The sequence below is a fragment of the Pinus tabuliformis genome, chromosome 7 (assembly GCF_031772625.1).
Source record: "Pinus tabuliformis cultivar Carrire ecotype Pingquan chromosome 7, CPIR1, whole genome shotgun sequence".
NCBI lineage: Eukaryota > Viridiplantae > Streptophyta > Pinopsida > Pinales > Pinaceae > Pinus > Pinus tabuliformis.
The window spans coordinates 2,042,327,619-2,042,340,116 of record NC_142293.1 but is presented as its reverse complement, the minus strand read 5'-3'; the positions used below and the strand labels follow the sequence as shown (position 1 = coordinate 2,042,340,116).

General features: G+C 36.0%; 1 pseudogene; it reads left to right on the top strand.

Annotated features, from left to right (window-relative positions):
- Positions 1-2,185: 2,185 nt before the first annotated feature.
- Positions 2,186-12,498, top strand: part of LOC149256716 (uncharacterized) — a 59,241-nt pseudogene continuing 48,928 nt past the window's right edge.

Below are 12,498 nucleotides of genomic sequence, written 5' to 3'. Positions count from 1 at the left end.
CATTTCTATAGACGTTTTTCTCTCAAATCAAAATTCTATTCTATCAATGACTAGATTGGCTCACTAGATCAAGGAATAAAGATCAGATATTTTACAGGATTCTTGTGTAAAGCGAAATACAAATAAGTATTCTCTCATGTTCAATGTTGTTTTTCCTTATGTTATTTCCATAATATTTTATGTATCTCTAAAATCCAAATGTTATAACATGGAATGATATTTTAGAAATTGTTTAAATGCACTCTGTCTTGACTGTTATGCATTATTGTATGTTTTCTTCACAAATCTAAGTTAAGGAATTCTTGATTGCTCCTTAGTTTAGGTAACCTCTAGTGATCTATAACAAAGGATTCTTAATTGTCCTTTATTCATGATTATCCTTTGTTCTTCATTCTGATGCTGATCCAAGGATTCTTAAGTGCCCTTTCACCTTGGTTATAATTACTTCACCCATTAGGCCTAAAGGTTTGCATTTTTCTCTACTAGCTTGCCCTGTGAACATTCCCTTTAATGATCTCGTCCAGCTATGCTATCCATTTGTTGACTCCATAGCCCAATGGCTTGAAGACATTTATATATCCATCTATTCCAAGAATTCCACCACCCAACCTTCAATTCAAAACCAAAACTCCAGGGAACACTAACAACTAGCCTAAAATCCATTAAAAACAAAGCTAAATTATATAGAGAGAGCCCTCTTTGAGTCATAGGTTGGATAGAGCCTATACTTAAAATATTTTCTTTGTGGTTACCTCAATTTCTTCCTTCTTCTGATAACTTCTAAGGAAATTCTAAGTGATAACAGATCCCTTCATTGACTTCTTAACATTAATTTTATGAATTATTATCTTTTCACTAGGCACTAATTTAGTTTTAGCTCAATTCAAGCCAAAATTATAGTTCTAGAGTATTGATTTTGTATTAGTGATTGAAATATTTCACTTAACAACATCATTTCCAATGTGCAATACAATAATCCTTGATTATTTAGCAGAATCATGTTCTCCATCCTTACAATTAAATTTTTTTGAAGAAGCATTGAGAAAACACCTTCAACTTTTTAGAGCACACGAGTAGTGAACTGGGGTGTTGGCTCCATCTTTCCAATCCTCAAGATGACCTATATGTTCCTCAGCACCTACTAATTCCAACTCTATAGAATTTTCAAGTTCATAGCATCTCTTCTGAGCTTCCTTGTAAAGCATTGTCAAATTCTAGAGCATTTGACTTGTGAACTAGGGCGTTCAACTCATTTTTACAGTCCTAAACAATGCCTACATGTTCCTCATAAACTAAACATTTCCTTTCTCTATAATATTCAAAGTTCTTAGAGTCATATCTTCTCATCTTCTTCATAATGCTGAATATATTTTGAGAAACTTTGTTGAGTATATTCTTTAATATAAGATTTAGATAAGCCTAATAATTCATTGATGAGTGCTAATAAGCAATCTTCCTCTCCTATTATAATTTCTTTGCATCTAGAAAAGCTACCATTGATGGTGTGCACCTATGAGCCAAGAATGGTTCAAAGTTTCTCAGGTGGAAAGTAAGCAACATCCATTCTCCTCAGATACTAATTAGGTAGAAAATGGCCCCATTAATGAGTATTTTAATTCTATCATCAATCTAGCACTAATTTTCTCCTTCTGCAAGAACTACGGTGGAAGAATTGCCACTAAGTAGACTAGAAACAAATTTGTTATTTGACAGCATTCCATTTGATTTCTTTTGTCTTTTATGAAAGGTTATCTGGTCCATTGGGCTATTCGTACTTGTAGGAGAACTTGGAGATGATGAGAAAGGAAAATTCATTATCAAGTAAGTTGAAAGGAAAATGCACCATCATCGAGCGTTTGGTGAGAAAGTGCAAGCATGCTAGATGGCTCCTACGTTGGTTATGATAGTCTGGAAGAATTGTCACTTGCGCACCTGCTTTCTTAAAGAACTTTAGGGCCTCATCGATGAGTTGATTTTGTGCATATCCTGTAAGCATGGTTATTTGTGAGACAACATTTTGTTGATGCATTTTGTTAAACAGTTCATGTGCCTTCCATATACTTCCACATTTTGCATACATGTCTCTGAGGCAATTTTGCTACAACCACATCATACATAAACCCATTTATAATTATTTCTTCATGGATCTCCACACCTAGTTCTAGGGATTCCATGTTAATGCAAGATGGAAGAATGCTGGCAAAGGAAGAGGCCTCTCGCATTTGTCAATGCCATTGAGGTTGTCTTGGCCCCCGATGGGTTGGTACCAATGAGGGTTCTGCCTATTCAGCCTCTTGTGGATGGCTATGCACTCTATGGCATAGCTCTGGAGATAGTCTATACAATTAATATGGGAGGAACTATGATCGATTCTAGGAATGATACTTTGTGAAGAGTTTTGAAGACTCTTCAGAAGTATTTGAAGATAAAAAAATACTACTAAGAGTGCTTCTATTAATCCCAGATTTATCAAATACAATGCTCTTGTTAGTGAAGTTATTTCTCTTAACATGGTCTATTCAACAACACAAGAAATGGTTGTGAGTACATCCAGTACTGTAAACCAAAAAATTCAACATTTCTTGGACTTTTAGTGTGGACTCTATTCTCACATATTTTGTTTGGATGCATTTCTATGATATTGGTCGCTTAGCTATATATCTATTGATTTGCAATTCCTATATCAATGGCCAATCTGCAATAGCAGACTTTGATATGTCTAGCAAGGCAAGGGGGTTGGATGTGTCTTTCTATCGAGACTTTGTTGCCAACATTTTAGTTCGGATGAAGTTGGTCCAGATCCAAGTTGGGCCAACAAGTCCTCTATATGATAATACCAATGTTAATGCTATACTAAATGGGTTGGAAATAATGAAGGTAAGCAATCCTGCTGGAAGTCTAGATGAGCCTTATCCTATTCATGGCAATATTCCTATGAACTCCAAGGGAAAAAATGGGAAGATAACACCTATTATTGGATCAATTGTTGGAGCTTTTGTTGCACTGAGACTACTAGCAACAGGGTATTTCATGTATATCCACCCAAAATCTAAGTAAAATAAATCCCCTCCAACTTGGTTGCCTCTTCCTTTGCATGGTGGGAATTTAGAAACTATGGCCAGCAAAGTTTCCCCAGGTTCCCACAAGAGTGGTAGTGGTAGTTATGTTTCGTCTACACCTTCAAGTATGGGCCAGTTCTTTACATTTGCAGAGATACAATAATCCACCAACAACTTTGATGAAAATTTTATACTCGACATGAGAAGTTTTTGTGAATTTTATAAAGGTCAACTAGAAGATGGGACAATGCTTTTCTAAGGGATTTTGCCAAACTGTAAGGTCTCGCCTTACCAACCATCAGTATTATACTAAGGCTGACTCAAAATGTGATTTAAATTTAAGTTTTTAAGACGTAAAAGTTAATGCAAGGTTATATATCTATATTTCTAGTTTTATTGGTATTCTTTGCACTACATACTAATTTATACTAACTAACTAACCCATGGTAATATTAATATTCTCATTAAGGCTACATGGTCATGGTTCCTCAATATCCAAAACTTACAACCATAAGTCTTAAAATCACATTTAAATTATAGAGTCTTTAGTGGGATAAATAATATCAATATTTACAAACCACAATTTCCAATAAGCTAATTTTTCATTCTATTGCAATTAAGAGTGTTTAAGAGTAACTAACTTGATTTTGTTCTACATAATATGCCTATGAATTCTTTGGCAAAACAAAGGGAAGAAAAACAAGAAAATTCAACTTCTAAAGGAGTGGTTTCCTTATTATGAATTAATATATGAGCTAACAATTACAACATTTCACCTAACCAACTTTCCTTCCATGGATTTTTACTTCAATGGAATCATCATGCTTATTCTTTGAGATATCTCAAAAAACACCTTGGCTGCAAATCCTAAATTTACATAATCATTTTTATAGACAATTCCTAGATGTAATTAGCTACAACCATTGAAGCATTATGTCAAACAATTTGCAAGCATGAAATGTACAGCCATTGAGGCATTTTTTCAAACACTTACAACCATAACACTTAAGGCGATTTCACCAAAATTAACTAACATGAATCTAAGATTACATAATTTCTTTTTCTTTGTCAGTAATGCCAAGAAGTGAACCTAATACATAAGTAGAATTGTCATCCATCTTGATTGATGCATATACAAAAATTTAGGCACATAATGGCTATAAATATTTAAGATTTTTTACAAATAGCTCGAAGCGATGTAGCTACAGCCATTGGGAATTTTGAACAATGGCTAATAGTCACAAAACAAGCTGCTATTGTTAAACTATCAAAGAAGTAGTCACAAGTTTATTAAACTATCAATGTATTAACCATTGATACTTTAAAATAATAATTCCAAGTTTATAAGGGGATTCATATTTGGGGCCTTGAAAAAACCCTGTAGACAGTATGACTGAAAATGGTTGTTACACCAGTAGTTGCTTCACCCATAACCGAAACCGATTGGATCCCTAAGCTTCAAGCCGAGGTCACGAAGCTAAACAAGATCAGTGATAATGAGAAGTAAGGGTTTGTGTGACTGGTTTCTCACTACCTCAACGTTGTAGAGGAGAAGATTGAATGGGGAAAGATCAAGACCCCGACTGACGATGTCGTGGTTCCCTACGATACGCTGGCAGTTTTGAGAAAAGATCCATCGGAAATGAAAGAACTTTGGGACAAGCTTGTTGTGTTAAAGCTTAATGGTGGTTTGGGAACAACCATGGGTTGTATTAGGCCCACTACACAAAGTTCTCTCCCTCCACCCCGCTTCTGTCATGGGCGAATGAGGCACACTAGTTTATGGGTAGTCTCTCCCCCAAGAGAAAGAAATTGCAGCGCACGATTGAAGGAAGCATCAAGAAAATCAGAGCCATTGAAGAGGAGGAGGAGGAAGCCAAAGCTCTCGCTGTCTGGGGAGGATTCTTGGATTCTAGATCTAGTACCACCCGTGCTACAATTGTTGTTAAAGGTATAATTATATATGGCATGGAAACTAACGAAAAACCTTCTAAAAAGGGCTCTTCAAATGTTCGAACCTTGGAAAATCCTTATGAAAAAATCTCTTTGGGGGTTTGAGCCCAGGCAAATCCTTGTAAAAAAGGCCCTTTGGGAATTCGAACACAAGAAAAGAAGTCGATCCAGCATGATCCTACTTCTGATAAGGTGCAAAAGAGCGATCAGGGTACTATAGGGTTTGTTGAGGCTTCTACCAATGTTAAAGCTGGTGAAGGCAATGTGGGTATTAGGGTTTCTCCCAGGAATTAGATGAGGAAGGGGGAGTCTAAGAACGTAGAATTCGAACCCGATACTAGCAAGGATGATAAATCTATGAGATGCAGTGGCCGTATTGCATCCCCTGCATTGGCGAGCTCCAGGAATATAGAACATTATGGAGGCATAGAAGAGGCACGACTATGCATGAACCAAAAGACCTCAGAACCCCCCTCTTTGGTAATTTCTAATTGTTTTCAAATCTTTATTAAAACCCCTTTAGGGAAATCTACCTTAATTTGGGTCCATGCAACAGACAATATTATGAAGCTGAAGAATACCATCACCCAAAAAATTGTCTACCCTGATGGACTACAACATCTGCTATATGGTGGCAGAACCCTACAGGATTGCAGATCCATCTCGGACTAAAACATTATGCTAGAATCTACTATAACACTCAATCTGAGACTAAGAGGTGGTGCAACAATTTTTAGCTCAAAAAAACAAACAGAAGGAGGCAACGAGACAAGCACAAATCCAAAAAACAACATAGATCCACAATAGAAGCACAAAAATGAAGGAATATCATTCAAGAACATCTTACAAGGGGGAAAATCTCCTATAGTAGTTCCAAATCAGGTTGGAACAGAACCTAGTCCATACATAGTGGAGTAACTAAAGTATACACCATAACTAAATATAGATATACCAGAAACAGATGAGGTATGTAATAATTATGAATCACAAGCCATCATTTGTTGGTTCAATGGTTTTTGGCCAAAACTGTTTGAACTATTCCATTGGATTTTCACAAAGTGGACTTTACATTGTGAGATTCACCTTTGCTCTAAAGGGTTTTTCATTGTCAAATTCCAATCGATAGAGATAAGGGACATAGTGATACAAGAGGGACCATGGTTCTATGGATCTTCGGTTCTCTTCATCATACCATGGTTCCAGAAATTCGATTCCAATGCTATGGTTGTTTCCAGGATGCCAGTTTGTGTACGGCTAGATAATCTCCCAATACATTTCTGGGACTGAAAGATTATTGCATGTATAGGCAATACCATTGGCAGATATATTAAAATGGATACACAAAGAGTGGAGGAAGGAATTTATACATTTGTAAACATCTGTGCAGAAGTAGATCTCAGTAAGGGCTTACCAGATCACATACAGTCGAAACAAAAACAACGAAGCCAGGCACAGATACTAGATTATGAAAACACAACAATTAGGTGCAGAACATGTCGACGAATAGGACATCTACAAAATACATGCCTAGAAATAAAAAAAGACAGCAAAAGGAAGAAGAAAACAGGAAATAACCACAAGGGTTGGAATTTTTGCCCATCAGATCGTGAGGAGGAGGAGGAGTTAGAAGTGGAAGAGCCCATCCCCAATGAGAACAATCAAGTAGACAAAGGAGCAGAAACCCATGAGACATCTCCACAAGGACTTATGGAATCAAAACCAGAAAAGATGTTAGATACAAGGGAAAATAGTGGAACAAAAAGGCTACACGCATCATACACCTCTGATTCTGACAAGGAAAACCCCTAACCAGGCACTAAAAATCCACTTCAACATGTTCCCACGATACTGTCTCAAGGGGAGTGACACAAGGTCGAGAAGGAAAAGGGGAGGAAAACATGATTTTCCCACATATGTATTTTTTTATTTGATTGTTTCTTATGTACCCCTGATCTAATGTCTTTTTGACTTGTAGATGGAATGTGATCAACATATACAAAATGTAATTTTGTTTTTATTAATAAAATTACGACTTTTCTTACGGGAAAAAATAATTCCAAGTTTATATAACAAACTAATTTCATAAAAAAAGTTTACCAGGTAAATCACAGCTACAAAAAAATAGCAAGACAAACCATGAGGCAACAATAGCAAATCTGTAAAATATAGAAGATTATAGAACCAGATTTTGAAACTATGTGTTTTGAAATCAAATTTGGAGCGAAATGGCCATAAGGTACAGATACCCCCTGAAGTTAAAATAAATCGAAACAGAAATGCCCAGAAATGCGATTATTTAAAACCACAACTGAAAACAAATTCATACTATCTCATTTATCCCTTTTTTGAAACGTATACTCTGAAAACTTATCTACAACTATAAAAGGAGAAGGAAAACCCAAATTTTTTCTATTAACATGTTTTCATAAAACTCATGGAAGCTTGAATGCTTCACCCATTAAGACATGATGTAAATCAACTTGCAATGAAACTGTACAAAAAAAAAAATTACATAAAATAAACTACAATTACTGCAAAATTCCTTCAGCGTTTATTGTGCAACATTTGATATAAATCTAAGTTTCAGTCAACAACTAGATAATCAATACCATGTAATGAACTATAAAAAGAAACACAATATAATGTTCTCAACATACCTGGCAGTGAATTTATACAACTTAAAAAATGGGAGTATGCTCTAGCTCCAATGCGAGTATGCTTCAGCTCCAATATCCTTAGCAACTCATTGTGAACCACCCTATTTTCCTCCCAACCATATCCAGGAAGAACTTCTCCCCCTGGAACCCCCAAGCTACAAAAGCTCACAAGCAGTACCAAAAGACAACAACAGAGAGATTTGCAATGTAAACTAAGGAAGCAAATTTTCACTTCCTCTCGATACCACTCATGGCCAACCTCAATAGCTAGAGATATTAGGATTTTAACAATAATTTCAGATTTATTATGGAAGAAATTGGCTACTCTCCATAGCTCTCGCTCTCACTATTTTCCTCAAGTCTCTTCCACTCTTCGCCTCCTAATCCCCAAGTGAGAATACATGAGACTCATATGTAGCAGGAGCAACCAATTCTTGTCATAAAGGAGGAGTAATGTGCGTGAATTGGATTCCATTTAGAGGAGTGTAACTTATGCCATTAAGGAGAGGTATGCATGCCTTAGTTAAGGAGAGTGTAACACATTCATTAAAGAGAGTGTAAAAGGAATATTTTATGACATATTTTTAACGAGTGAAAAGGAATATGCCATTATTTTATGAGTGCATAGAATAGAGTATAATGAATTATTTAAAAGAGAGAGAGAGAGAGAGAGATGAGAGTCATGAAGGAGATATATGAATTGATTCAGAAGATAAAATTTCCCGGTAATTCCTTTTTAATAATAATGTCATAGTCTCATAAAAGATAATAATAATATTAATAATATTGAGGATTCAATCAAGATTGAACTATTAGGATTGATTAATGATAAGTTAATTTGTTTTTCTTCAACTCTGCTTGATTACCAATTTATGTAAAGTGATTTACTATTTTTGGAAAGTCATATTTGAGATGCTGGACATGACTTTCTATTTTTAGAAATTCATTCGAGAATTCTGAGAATGAAATTTTATTTAAGGAAATTCATCCATGAGTGGTATTTTTATTCTAGAGAATAGGGATTCCGCACCCCTATTTCATTCATCTCTGTGCCTTACTAGATTGACGAATCCGCGCCCTTATCTATTCCAAAGATCCAAGCTTCCACAACTTGATATTTTTAAATATTCAGGACTCCGTGCCCTAAATATACAAGACTTCATGTCTTTATCTTTCTCGGATTTAGGACTCCACGCCCTAATTTCCATGCCCTCTCATCTACTGTGCTTTGAAACTTTGTGCTTCTCCTTATCGTACTGATTGTGAGCTTTTACCCATCTGATGGTTCACTTTTACGGCCTTGTTCAGAGACCTGCACACATTACAATCTCATAGATCAAAGGAATCAAATGAATTTCATAATTAAATTAACTTAATCACATTTTACCCAGAATGGTGTATGGCTTCCACAGTCATTTTCGTTTTGATGAAATGACTTCCACAGTCATTCATAATTGAACATCCTTGTTGGAAAATGACCAAGTACACTACCACATCCTGCTTAGTACAATATTAGACATATATAATCACACAAATCATGTATCATCCATAAATCATAATTAACCATCTATTCCTCATAACCATAAGAATCCATGGGTATATGTGTCTCAATCTTGGATCACCATCCATGTCATACATCTACTTCATAAATCAGACACAAATTGAAAGAACATATGTATAACATTTTACTTAACCAAAACCATCTAATACAAATAATCAATGATGCCACATATAAGAGGAAATATAACTATATAAAACATTATTCCATAATCCAGTGATCAATATGTCATACATAAACATAAAAGGAAATATAGCTGTGTATGTAAAACATTATTCCTCAATCAAGTGATCAACCTATCATATATATAACCCTTGATAGGAGTGACAAAACTGTTGTAAATAATACTGAGAGGGGGGGTGAATCACTATTATCACATCAATAAAACTTTTTCATTTCCATATTCAGATTCATATATGCTACTTCCACAACTTCTTATGATTCAGTTAGTTGATCCTTAATGAGTGCATTAGAACATTCTCAACCATATTAACAGTAAACAGGTGCAGTAAAATAGAACAGATCATCACACATAAGTCACACACATGAACACCATGATATAAGGTGGAAACCCAATGTGGGAGAAAACCACCTGCTGCAAGTCATCTTAATCTTCTTCTTAATATGAAAATCCTTTTACAATATTTATGTACTGGTGCAGTCTTATACCAGTACGCAAGCTTCTACCTGCAGAGATCTACAACCCTCTCTTGTTCTCCAGTCTCTCATGGAAGGGAGCTACCACCCCCTTAGCTCTTGTACTAGCTAAGATACTAGTACGTAGGCGTCGGCCTACAATCTTCTCTCCTCCAGGTATCACGTTTCATGCATTTTCAGACTGGATACTCCTGAAGCACAACACATAATCTGAAAGGCCACGTTTCATCCAATGTTCATACTGGACCCATTAATATGATTGAAGCACATAATCAATCAATCTTCTGAATCACCCAAACACCAGATCAATACATATACAAGGATAATATATGTGTTAGCACCCAGATCTAGTCCATCAGATCACATAAATATGAGTCATTATGATCCTGATCCAATATTAGTTCTCATCCATCAGTACTAAAGCTAAACACAATCAACCAAACAGGATATGCAGAATACTGACACCTTTAAACTGTCATCAGAACCCATCAACAACCAGAACCATTTGTGACTTCAAATATCATAGCTCAAATTTTATACGCTACTACAATGAACCAAACCTGCATATATACATGCTGAAACCAAAGCCAACCCACGTATAGATCTATAAATATTCAAACATGACTTGCAGCGATTTCAAACTTAAGTTATACCCAGTTCAGATCATTTTTCAATATACAGATCTAGAATAAGCATAATGAAATATATAGAGATAGTTCATTTCAAACCACTTGATCCCGATCTATCCTTAGATCTTGTTCTCCATCAACCGGTGAGATCCCTCTTTAGCTCAGATCCAGATCTACACCATAACCCAATCACAGTATTCCAGATCTAGCACTTTATCAAATAATCAGATAATTCAGATGATGCTTTGTCAAATGATCTCCTTCCTCTTTTATAGCCTTAGTCCTTTCTCAATACCACGGTCCAAAACCATAGGATCAAAAAACTGTTGGACTAATACCATGAACCAACAATGAAAGTGCGTGAGATCAACACTTTTGGATGCAATACCATGGGCCAAAACTATAGGATCAAAAATTGTCGAACTAATACCATGAACCAACCATGAAAGTGCGTGAGATCAACACTTTTGGATGCAATACCACGGGCCAAAACCATAGGATCAAAAACTGCCGAACTAATACCATGAACCAATACTTGGGATCAACACTTTTGACGAGGTACCATGGTCCAAAACCATAGGTTCAAATACCAAGGACTAACTACCATGGACCAAAGGTAAGTTCTCCAACATATACGCGCTTTTCCTTGCATGAAGGTGCGTGAACTTTTTCTCTACATATAATAAACCAATACCACGAACCCAATACTTGGGATCAACACTTCTGATGAGGTACCATAGTCCAAAACCATAGGTTCAAATACCAAGGACTAACTACCATGGACCAAAGTAATTTCTCCAACATATACACACTTTTCCTTGCATGAAAGTGCGTGAGATCAACACTTCTGACGAGGTACCATGGTCCAAAACCATAGGTTCAAATACCAAGGACTAACTACCATGGACCAAAGGTAAGTTCTCCAACATATACGCACTTTTCCTTGCATGAAAGTGCGTGAGCTTTTTCTCTACATGAAATAAACTTTTCTCTGCATAAAAGTGCGTGAACTTTTCTCTACATGAAATAAAAATTTTAACTACCATGCACCAAAGGTAAGTTCTCCAACATATACGCGCTTTTCCTTGCATGAAAGTGCGTGAACTTTTTCTCTATATGAAATAAATTTTTCTCTGCATAAAAGTGCATGAACTTTTCTCTACATGGAATAAACTTTTCTCTGCATAAAAGTGCGTGAACTTTTCTCTACATGGAATAAACTTTTCTCTGCGTAAAAGTGCGTGAACTTTTCTCTACATGAAGGAAATTTTGTTGCACTATAATTTATCAAATAAATTTTCTGCACTATAATTTATCATTTGTGTGATTTTCCATCAAGGACAACACTTGTCTCATAATGCCAACAATCTCCCCCTTTGGACTTGTCATACTGAGAATTATCATCTGATATCTCTTCCGTAGATTAATCTAGATATATATAAGTGAGTTGATCTTCTATGAGTTGTTTGCCATCAAGTACAACACATGCATCATAATGCCAACAATCTCCCCCTTTGGACTTGACGACAACAATACCAAATCACTCTCCCCCTTTGACATCAAGGGCAAAGGGCGAACCAAGATATTCTCTTCCTAGAAAGGCATTCCACTGTTCATACTCCCCCTGAGTACCTATTGAAATCTCTGAATGAGCTCCCCCTTTGTATATGCCAAGGTGTACCAATCTGTTCATGCTACATGCTGAAAGCTCTGCTCTTTCTAAATTGTGTTGTTCATGCTCCCCCTGACTGTAGGAAAGATCTGCAAAAGATGTTCTTCAAGAAGAACCAAGACTTATACATCATGAAAGACCTTCCTATCACCAAAAGACTCAATACATACATCCATCACCAAACCAAGTGAGGATACATCAGAAATATGACAACCAAATACATTACATCTTCATCCCAGGCATAGTGGGGAAACCAAACATAGGTCGTTACATGACCTTGATATGACTGAAATTGTTCATCAAATGACTAGAT